This window comes from Pocillopora verrucosa, chromosome 6 (genome assembly GCF_036669915.1).
Source record: "Pocillopora verrucosa isolate sample1 chromosome 6, ASM3666991v2, whole genome shotgun sequence".
Classification (NCBI taxonomy): domain Eukaryota; kingdom Metazoa; phylum Cnidaria; class Anthozoa; order Scleractinia; family Pocilloporidae; genus Pocillopora; species Pocillopora verrucosa.
In genome coordinates, this window is record NC_089317.1 from 4,319,022 (window position 1) to 4,330,957 (window position 11,936).

The window sequence follows — 11,936 nt, forward strand, 5'->3', positions numbered from 1 at the left end:
CTATTTACATTAAGCGTTGTTTTTCACTCTGGTGATTAAAAATACTTCGTCTACCTGGTAAGTCTCTTTGACCCAAAATCACAAGTCCAAGGTTAGCATATAGAATGAACGCAGACCTTTGGGGGACGGACTATTAGAAAAGTGTACCGCCCACAGATTTTAGAGCAAAAGAGGGACTGTGGGTAGTCTAGCGACGTTTATGTTCCTTATTGTAATCCAAAACGGTCAATACAATAATGGAGAACAAATCACCTAAAACCCGACAACAAGACGCTCGAAAACAATTGTGTCCACATTTCCATGCTTACCAAAAGATACGCTTCGATATCTCGTATGCGTTTGTTTTAAATTGTTTTAGGTATTTTTTTTCTTAACCAGGTCATTCTTCGGTATCAAACATTTTGACATAACGTAACATCTGTTAGATGTCTTAGATCATTTCTCCGTCTATTAATGGCCTACACCTACTCAAACGGTTTTGCTTAGTTTTCCTCTGTTCCACGTAGACTACACTTTTTAATGAAAATTGTGCGCACTTCTGTCTCAATAGTACCAAAGGGGACGTCGACCTCGAGGAGAGAGATGGATTCTTGGGCTTTTCGATACAACGTTAGACCATATGTGCAGCTTGTCAAAGGGCGAAATGCTGCTACGCTATTGCTGATTATTCAAAGAAACGTGCAACCAGACTCTTTGGTTTATATAGATGAATGGGCGGCTTACAAACAAAACCAAAGGGCTTTGGGTTTCAATCAACAAACGGTGAATCAATCGCTCAACTTCGTAGATTGTCCATACCCAACACCTAACTTCTTTTAAATTGTGTTTATCAAACTTCAATGTACTTGGCCAAAATTCTGTAATAACCGCTATTAGTCACTATGTAGCCCTTTTTTCTTTTTTACGTAAACGCGGTGCTTGTGCAAAATCAAATTAGCCTTTCTGTAACCATACTCACCACCTTTTCGCAGACGTTTCCTTCCCTCCGGTTTTTTTTGAGAGGGAAGACGTGTCCCGCTACGCTTAGCCGGCTAATATCAAATCATAACGGATGGAATAAAGTTGTCATAACTGAAGTAATTTTTGAGTTTTTTTTTTAGTTAAATTTTGAAGTAATTTTTGAATAATTTTTGGTTTTTTTTTTAGAGGGAAGACGTGTCCCGCTACGCTTAGCCGGCTAATATCAAATCATAATGGATGGAATAAAGTTGTCACAACTGAAGTAATTTTTCTGTGTGTGGTCTTAAACCATACGTAACAACTTATTGGGGTGTTACTGTTTGTCTATGCACTAAAAAATAGACTTGAACACACAAGCTAAAAGAAAACCCTTTTGTAGAGAAGAAACACCGCGGGGATAGGGGTAGTAAGAAACGAGGTCTGGGACCAAACAACGATGCTCTCACGACTTGCAAAGCGATCGATTTCGCGTCTCACCCAGAGGTTATTCGACTGTTCGACAGTAGGTCAACTTTTCCCGCAAAATTTGACAGCGAACTCTAATAGTGTTTCAAGAACTGAATATTAGGGAGCTTATAAACAAGCAACCACGACGGCGATGCCGAGGATAAAGTCGATTAAAAATTGATTGATATTCTTCTAAAGAATCTCACTGGCTAGATGGATTCTGTATTTCTAAAGCTTAAGGGGTCCTTCCTTCCAGCTTATCATAATCTTTTACCATAAACCATTAATACCGCCTTAAAGAGCTATCCTTCTATGTTATTTCAATTAACGGTTAACTATTTAACTTGAATGTAGGGCTCTTATAGCAGGTTTGACAAGAGAAGTAAAAGTATGGGCAACTTATTGGCACGAGAGAAAAAAAATCAAACAAATTGCTTGGGTTTGACCTTTGTGCGACTATTAACCGCTTCTTGCACGAACAATAGCAGAGGCAAACATGTTAAGTTATCGATAATAATCGTGGAAGTGTTAGAGCATGTTTTGCTTCTAAAGAGCCATTTACTGACTTTACTACTTTATATGTACTTGCAATATCGTTCGAATGATTTACCGAAGAGGATCTGCTCTGACTAATTTAAATAAACAAACCATCGAAACACAGGGAACCGCGCTCCTTTAAGAATACGTTACGCGCAATACGCCACCTTGCTAATACTGAGTCGGAATGAGCCCAGGGATTGGCCGAGCCTGTACCAGGTCGCTAAAGGGGCATGTTGTTTCGCGCGGCCTCGATCTTTGTAGTTATTTTAGGAGATGCAGAGCCAAGAAAACTTCATAAATTCATTTAAATTTGTTCGTTTGAAAACCTTTTTTCTTTCCATGATGGGTCGAGGTGATCGTTAATATCAGTGTGGGAATGTGAAAATAACCGTAGATATCCCGAAAGGTACAAAATTTTCACGAAAACCTTTTATTTCCAATTCGTGGGTTCGTGCAGAAGTCCGGGATAAGTTGTTACACCTTCCGTTCCATTCCGTTTCACGCCGCCTGGATCCTTTTCGTTTTAGAGTCTCGGAAACTTTAACAAATGTTTAAAAAGGAATATATTTGCAACCTTCTTTCGCTGTATGATGCTACAATAACCGAAGATATCCTGTAAGTTACGTAAATTGAAGAAAATCTTTTATACATATTTCGTGGTAAGACGTTTTGTTCATAACATCTTCAGTTTTCATGACAGTTTTGATATTCAATCTCGCCTGTTTTTCTCTTCTTTGCCCGATTTTCATTGGAAATCAATTGATAGCTTTACTCCGATCGTTTTTTCCACAAATTAACATTTAAGATGTCAATACGCAGATTTGTCGGGATTATCAGATAATGGCGTGCTACCAAAGCGAGAGAATATAAACTCGTGAGAACACAAACTGTATAATATATTCTCTTAACCAAAAGCTCTTTATAAAATGCAAGGAAAAATGACTATATTGACTATAAATGGCAAACTACGAAATTGAAATCATATCTAGAGAACAAAACTAAGAAAATATAGCCCAACAACAAGAGTCGTAAGAGAAACAGACGTTGTTTTGCAATAAACTGATTGAAATTATGACCAACTGTGATAAAATTGTGCATACAAAAACGAATGAAGCGAGCACGTTTTGGAACAAAAGCGTGTCTCCAATTACAATAACAACAGATGAAAATAAAATGAGAAATGACAGTAAACAAAAGAGCGAATGTCCCTGATCCCTAACTACGGAAAAGCAAATTCAAAAGCAGGCTAAAAACAAAATAGAATGAAATTATTTGAAACAGTGAAACATAATAATAACTAAGCGAATTTGCGGGATTTACGCGTTAGAAAACAAGCTTAGCGACTAAAAGCAATTCGGTAATTAACAAGGTCAAGCACATGTACTTAATGCAGCAAACAGCGTAAACAATCCTACCTTGCCAGGAAGAAGTTCTCTAGCTCTTTAGCCTTCTCTCAAGTGAACAGTTCAGCACGGCAGCACAAATCCAACTAAACTACAACCGAACAGTGGACATCCGGGGGCTCCGGTTGTTACAGCGGATTTGGACCCCCCTAGTTCAAATCCGCTAGAGGATATGGACCTTTCCGAACTTTCCTTATTGGCATCGTTTGGACCATATCTGGTAACTAATTCCATCTGAAAGCTTTGTGTCGATGTTTTCTCCAATCACAACACAACATTCCCTAATAAAAGGTAAAGAAAAACAGTCATTTCGTTCCAATTCTGCCGCATTCATTATAGCGAGTCGCACAGTATACGTAAGAACTAAATTCAAACAAACTACTGCATTCGAACTATCGAAATTGTTACAATAATTCTTTGCTTCTTCTGATGCGAATCAACATTGATACGAAACGTCATAAAAATAGTGGAGACTATTGCCTCAAGTCACAAAAATAACTCAGTCTGATTTTCTAGTTAAATAACATTAAACAGTTTCTGAACAAGAACGAAGTAACTACTCCTACTAGAAGTCGTTCGTAAAGCCTATGATAAGTAAAAACGTTTCTATTCTGAACTATTGGAACTCTCACTTTATTTTCAAATGCAAATCAACATGAATATCTAGGTCTTAACAAAAGTGGAGACTATTACATTGAACTCAATCTCATTTTCTAATTTTAACGATTATTAACTGTTGAGGGATCCGAAATAATAACTTAACAATTACGAAGACGTCTAGAGTCTGGCGGTCTTCAGACAATGCAGAGCCACCCGCCCTCCCGTGCAGTAAATCCCTCGTAATTGTTAAGTTAAATAATAACTTAACAATTACGAAGACGTCTAGAGTCTGGCGGTCTTCAGACAATGCAGAGCCACCCGCCCTCCCGGGCAGTAAATCCCTCGCGGCTCATTTGCAACCATTCCTCGCACAACTCCCACTGTACCATATCGTCCGGGCATGGAACAATAGCAAAATAAATTGATGTTACAATTTTGTCTCTTATTAGAGTGGTCTAGTAAGAGGACGGGAACGTCAGTTGACAATTTCGCGCGCAGCAAAAATACCGCAAAGAAACTGGTCGAGAACGTCGCCCCGTTGTGTCTCAGAAGTGACCTAGCAGTCGTTACAACGGACCGTCAAAGTTATATTTGTTCTTGAATATCCTAGCCTCGGTTCTTTCAAGATCAACATCACCTTTGAATTTTCGGTTTCATTGACCACTTGAAGGACAACAAAATTATCCTCTTTGAGAGTTCTGTAACAAGTGCAAACAGAGGATAGTTATAGATACTGCAAGTAAGTTGTTAATATGAATCCACATGGGGATTAAGCTTTGAAATTATTCCATTCCGGTTAATTGTCGAGTCTACTAATTTATCCATCAAATTTTGAAGCCCACTGAATATTTTTTTCCATGATTTGTGTCGTGCTATTAGATTTCAGCACTTCTCGTTTTTCTTCATAATTTTGAAAAGTATAATTTGGAATTGAAATTGTCGTCGTTTTTCCCCTTATTTATTGAATATTCTTCTCCATCATGACAGTACATCTCTTTTCAGCACCACCTTCTTAGAGTTGCGATACATTTTGATTTGGGAATCCAGCATAAACACGATCGATTGGGGAGAACGGCAACGCCAACACTAGAAGTCGAAATATAGTCATGTGCAGACTATCCGCGCGCTTTCCCGTTCTGAAATGATGTTCCCGTCCTCTTGCTAAATCAGTCTATTGAATGTAGCGGTTTTCGACTGTCGCGGAATAGGTTCGAAACGACCTTTCTCCAAACATTAAACTAAATGCTTGCGCATTTTCCCTTGGTCAAAAGAAACATCCTACAGGTCATTTCCAGCAGCCAGTTCGCATGCATTGACGATACGCACGTTTTGAATTTAACAACATACTGTAGTACGAACTGGAACGTAAAGTTTTAGCTATTTCTACTAGAACGTTAAGGATGATGTTTTCACTCAGTTTTGTTTGGGGGTTCAAATTCGCAGAGGGGGTCCATATTCGCTAGCGGTTTAGGGCCGGGGAGGCCGTATCCGCTACCGGATCTGGACCGAGGGTCCAAATCTAAGAGGGGGTTCAAATCCGCTAGGACACCGTGAAATCACATTCGAGCTTACACTTGCAGCTGTAAAGGCATTCCTAAGTGATATCATAGGCTTGATGAATCATATAAAAAAAATTCCTAAGAACAAAATGAAATAGTAAAAACTACGCGCCACTATACATGTAGTTACTCCGAGAAATTACATGTCTAGTGACTGTCACACAATCTTAACTAAAGCATTTCCCTGTCCCTCTAATGTAGATCAGAAACGACTGCTGAAAGTAAAACGGTTGGTCTGAATACAGACCCTTGCCAAAGTATGAAATTCAAATAAAGTAACCTTTTAGTGCGCATCAATTCATACTTCATGGATCGACTTACCCTTCACACGATCTTCTCGACAACAGTGCTTCAAACGAAATAATTACGCCCAGGGCACGTAATGAGGCTAAGCAACCGTCCTGAGAAGAGAAAAAGGTAGCTAATGTATCAAATATATGTTCAACATACGCTTACCTCCAAAGGCTCGTGTTAAAATTTTCATAATTATACACATTTACGCGTGTGAAATACCGTACGTCAACAACCGATTACTGAAGTTTAAGTTACGGATTGAATAACTTTAATTTTCTGTATGTACCTGCGCTTTCTTCGGGTCAAATCTTCACATGGAGAGTGATGTTAGTTTAAACCAATTCGTTTCCCTGTTTCCTGATCTTCCGACAAGAATGATGCGTTCGTCTTCTTATATTTTCAAAATTTTGAAGGGCCGGAATCCTTCCCTTCCCCCCCCCCCCCCCCCCCACCACCACGGCCACGCTCGTAGTTGTGACTTAACCCCAATCAAAATCTTCCTTTCTTCTCATAAGCCTTTACGTCTGTTCTTTTGACGTTTCCATCGTCGACCCGTCCAAAGACCAGCTGGGCCAGCATGATTGATTGTGAGTGGCGGTTTTCCAAGGGTCACTATTATTCCTGTGTCTTATCTGCGATGCTATGAGCCGGTGTGGGGTCTTTCTTATATAACTGTCATAAAAGAACAAAAGGTCGTTTGCTGGTAGTCGATTTATTGCAAACACTATAATATTGAACGTTTCAGCGAAAGGAAAATTTAAAAGAATAGATTTTAAGAGCTAATGTCAGCATGCATCAGAGAAACAGCGTTACCCGAGTTGCGTGACCTCATGTAACGAATATACTAGACCTATGGTATTTCTGTCAACATAATACTTTGTTTTATCATCTAAACTTAATCCCCTGTCATTATTGAAGCTGGCAAAGAAAATTTTTTGGTGAATATTTTTGTCCGACATACTTTTCCTGTGTCGAAAAGTAGCATCAAACAAAGACAGTTTTAACAATGACCGATATGACAGAATCTCTGAGCTTCAAGCTTTTAAAAGACAAAAGGATGGTTATAAAATTACTGTGTATTTGTGTTGTTCTATCTTGAGACGAACTCAAAGTCCGGCAAAGTTTACTTGATAGCGACTATGAAACATACATGGTGTGCCTTCTTGTCGCCGCCGTTAACTGGCATAAATCATTACAATTTCCAAAAAAATCTAACATAGCACTCTTACCTTGTTTATTTATGATTTTATTAGCTGTCTCGATGATTCACGTTAATTATGCTCTACCACATTCTAGCCAAATTGGGGTTCCGGTTTATATATCTCCTCTATCTTATTATATCAGTTGCATGACAAGCGTGACACAGAAACTCAAAGATGAATCAACCTCCGAAATATCAAGAGATGGTTTGGTTTTTTTTCCCTCTTTGCACGACATCTAGCAAAACCTTTCAGGAATTACTGCATCCAGAAAACTAGAATGTCCAGATCTATTAATGATTCCTTTGCTGGCTGAAATCAAAGAATGACTACAATAGTCAATTTGACAAGCTACATACTGATTTAGCTAACTGATCTGTTTCATAAGGGTCTCATCTTACATGCTAACATGGAGATTTGCTGTTCAGTTAAATCGTTCGCTGGTGGAACTTGTGGGTTTAGTTATCGAGAAGACCGAAGTTGTATATCTCAAGTCGTTCCCTTGCGTGGTTGTTAAAAAGACATTTCAAGTCACATGCGGGGTTACAAGTTTTCAGACCCAGAAAATAAAGTTGATCTTATTTTGTCGCGTGCCGATATCTTCGAGACGCCAAAAGATATCGATGATTTTACAAATTGCCCCACTCCTAGATCAAATCTCGGTGTTGGGTGGAGTCGTGGTTCCAGTAGCAGATGTAGGGTGCCAAAAGAAGTGTCCGGCCATGGTAAAGGTAGGGTTAAGTCGATTCCAAAAGCCGATAGGGGAATTGGCAAACTTGTATCACAGACAGAACTTATGAGGTTCTTTTACGGACAAAATATCAAACATGAATACATTAATGTTTTGTTCAATTACGTTATTTTTATGCGTTATAAGTCTTAAAATAAAATAAATCAATTTCATCCGGAATACATCGATTTGGATGTCATACATCGATGTTGTGCAACATACATCGCTTTCCTCACTCATTTACACGTGACCTTATATAACTAAAAGATGTTCCATAAAACTAAAAGATGAGGAAGTGGAAATAGAAATGACCGGAAGTCAGGTTAAACAAGAGGCCCCGGGAACTAACACTTTCAAAATGGCGGAAATAGAGGCAAATGATCAGTGAAGTTTGAGAAGCACTATGCAAGGTGCACGGATTTGGCTGCCCAACATCGAAGGATTTTTTTTTTTCTTTGGGCAGGCTACTGGAAAGTGCAGAAGGGCAAAGGAACCATGCGTCCTATGACTCGGCTGAATTTTTCAGTCGCCGTTTACGAGAAAACGAAAGAACTCTTGTCACTTTGACTCTAAGAATAGATGAAGCCTTCCCAAATGAAGTTGAGGTGATCTCTTGGCAAAGTTTCCACACAGCCCCATACTTCATTATGCATACAGTCCTTTGTTAGAAGAAAACAACAGCGCAAACAATAGATTACCCTTGGGACTATTCGCTTTGTTTTCAAGAAGTTGAATTTTTTTTTGCACTTTCCAGTAGCCTACCCAAGGACGTAAAAAATCCTTCGATGTTGGGCAGCCAAATCCGCGCACCTTGCATAGTGCTTCTCAAACTTCACTGATCATCTGCCTCTATTTCAGCCATTTTGAAAGTGTTAGTTTCCGGGACTTCTTGTTTAATCTGACTTCCGGTCATTTCTATTTCCGCTTCCTCATCTATTAGTTTTATTGAACATCTTTTAGTTATATAGGGTCATGCATGAATGAGTCAGGAAAGCGATGTATGCTGCACAACATCGATGTATGACATCCAAAATCGATGTGTTCCGGATGAAATTGATTTATTTAATTTACATTAATGTATCCATGTTCGATATTTTGTCCGTAAAAGAACATCATACCTAAGCGGGTCACCCCACCTATCTTGTAAACGTGATCAAAATAAAGTAAGAAATTATATGGACAGGTGACTTACCCCACCTAGGTGGGTTACCTCACCAACCAACTGTATTTGCGTTGTGGAAATTGATTCAGGATACCTTTAGCTGGGGAATCTGAGATCTGCAGATATAATATACTTCAAAAACATGGACTACATATTCATAAGTGCATTTCTCTATATGTTGCATGAGAATAATTTCTCGGCAGGGTTAGAAAGTGGTCTACTACGGTAATCCATGAATCAGTGTCTGAGATGGAATATGTTGCATTATTTCTCAGATTTCTTCGACAATCTTTTCGAATAGAATTCCAACCTAGAGTTAATTTGAAAATGTATCTAAACAGCTGGGCTACACAAACATGCTATTTTCATTACAGTGACATTAGTAGAAATCTATAAAAGCAACCGAGCAAAACACCGAATGTATACACGAGGTTCAGGCACAAGCAAGTATTTTCTTGCGACAGCTACATGTTTCGAACATTTTATGTGTACGAAGATTTTATTTAGCTCACACTCACGTATTTACAACAACATTTATAGTTACCTGTAATTTGCTCTAAAATTATGCCAGTGGAATAGATTATAAATTAAAGAACAATATAAGCGACGGGCCAATTTCAGCCAAAAACACGTCGACAGAGTTGGTATCTTTATAAACAGCGATTTGTTCATTTAGCACTCGAGAAAAATAAACTCAAAAACTTTACCTAAAACGGTGGTTTGTTCCCTTAACAATAAAGGTAGGGTAATTTGTAAGTTAAAATTGACAGATTTAAATGAATCAAAACAGGAGTAGAGACCAAACACTTCGAGTTTTGTCCCAATAGCGTGTGATTTGCAGTAGGAATACAGCAAAGAAAATAGCCGAACTCCCTGAAAATGCACGCTGTATATTTTGGTCTGGCGCGCTCGCTTTTCACGGGCCAAAAATAATGTTTTTACATGAAAAACATGAAGAATTGCTCGTTGAAAAGAGCTCTTTTATTTTATGTACATTCGTATACCCCGGATGTTATGGTCGTCTGAAATATGGCAAAATTCAGCGTACAAACGGAATACAAAATATAATGTACTTTACGCAGGTGGTTACAAACGAAAGAAAGTTTAGTTGGAGAGGAAATATAGTTGGAGAGCTATTCCAAGGGATGAAAAATATGAATCCAAGATAATTTTTCGTTGTCTAGTACGAGCGTTGTGAAAATGCACTGAAAGCCCGATATAAATTATGCAAATTAGGTACGTGTTGGCCGATTTCGAACTTTCGTATTTTTTGCCAAAATAAAAACTCGCAGGAACTTTTGAATATTATTTTTGAAAACAATTCACCAAAAGGGTCTTTTGGAGCAAATAAAAAAAGTTGAATTTTTGCTTGTGTCGCCGGATTCTTGAAAATTACTGACTTCTCTTAAGTTCTAGGCTTCTTCATGTACTATAGTGTATACGAGCGCACAAACTGGTCTATTTCGCTGATTGAGATTGGTACACTGAAAGATGTCGGTCCTCAACAAATCACACAGAAATAAATCATGTTTAACTGTACACCAAACTGCTCATCGAGAGGGTCAAAATGCATTTACAACTGTCCTGTTCTATTTTAGAATCGATCAATTTTTTATGAGCTTTATATGAGTTCGGAGATGTCGGTTTACGTTATATTCGATGAAACACCCTCGAGTAACTGCCGTATTTTAAAGGAAAAATATTGATAAACGCCGTCCCCGAATAAATGCCAAATCATTACGCGACTCTTATTCGAATAATAGACTCAAAAAAGCAGACCGATGACCACTGAGGGCCTGTTTTCAAGGAGATGGGGAGCCCCAGATAGGTGAAGTAACCCGCCTAGCTGGGTAACCCGCCTGTCCATATAATCTATTATTTCATCTTGATCACGTTTACATGATAGGTGGGGCGACCCGTCTAGGCGGGTTGCCCAGTCTACTGGGTAGGGTAACCCTGTCAGCAAGGGGGCAACATTGCCATGTAAACGTCTCAAGGTCGGTTAACCCGCCCACGCGGGGCGCCGTTCATGTTACAAAAGGATCAAATAAGGAAAACAACAGCGAAACACGAGTATGTTAAGACTTTGTACATTTCTTGGTCTTCCCATGCAGAGCTAAAACGTTAAAACATCAATTTTTACATCCACTTAGCAATAAAACCTCGACAGCGATTTAGTCACGTTTTTACTTTTAACTCAACACTACATTCACACGTTATGCCAAAGTGAAGACGTTGTACTGTCAGAAACGGTTAACGCATCGAGCTATTGGCCAAAATCTTAGAGGAAAATTAATTACGTTTTTTCTGCAACGTTTTTACGACACGTCCTAGTGACATCTTAAACTCCTTAATTGCAAGTGTGATAACAATCTCGAGAAACTTCATCCTGGCATCCCGGGGTTGTAAGATTGTATGTAAACGCTGGCTATTTTTAGCCCACGGTTAGGCGGGTCACCTCACCTACCTGGGGTCCCCCACATTCATGTAAACAGGCCCTAGGGCAATGAAATACAGGTTGGTGGTTGATTACTATTAGCCTGGAACTTCTTCGACTGCAAAACTGAAGATAGTATTGCTTACGTATTGCAGTCGGAAAAAAAAATCGATCAAGTAATAGTGCCAGAAGGGTCCACCAAGTATATCCAGGCACCGGACGTTTCTTAGAACAAGCCGTTCAAGGCCACTTGCACTTAAAAGGAATGATTGGCTGGGTACCGTGGGAATTCACGAAGAAACAGCTGCTAAAATTTGAAATTATCCCCGAAAAGTACCATTTTGGAGTGAATTCTTGATTCTTGAGCAGAGCTACCCACAGAGGTAATAAAAAAAACTCTCTCGAGCTGCATGTTGAACCTTCCTGTGGACGACATGATTCACTGCCCCAAGGAACGACAGCCTTGTGGCAGTGCACGATTATTGCTTCTATCGCAGTTGCAAGTTCTGAGTAAGCAAGGCACAAATCTCTTTGAATGTACCGGTTCTGATTTTGAGAGAGCACATCCGTCATTATATCTTTTGGATTCGGATCATGAAGAGGAC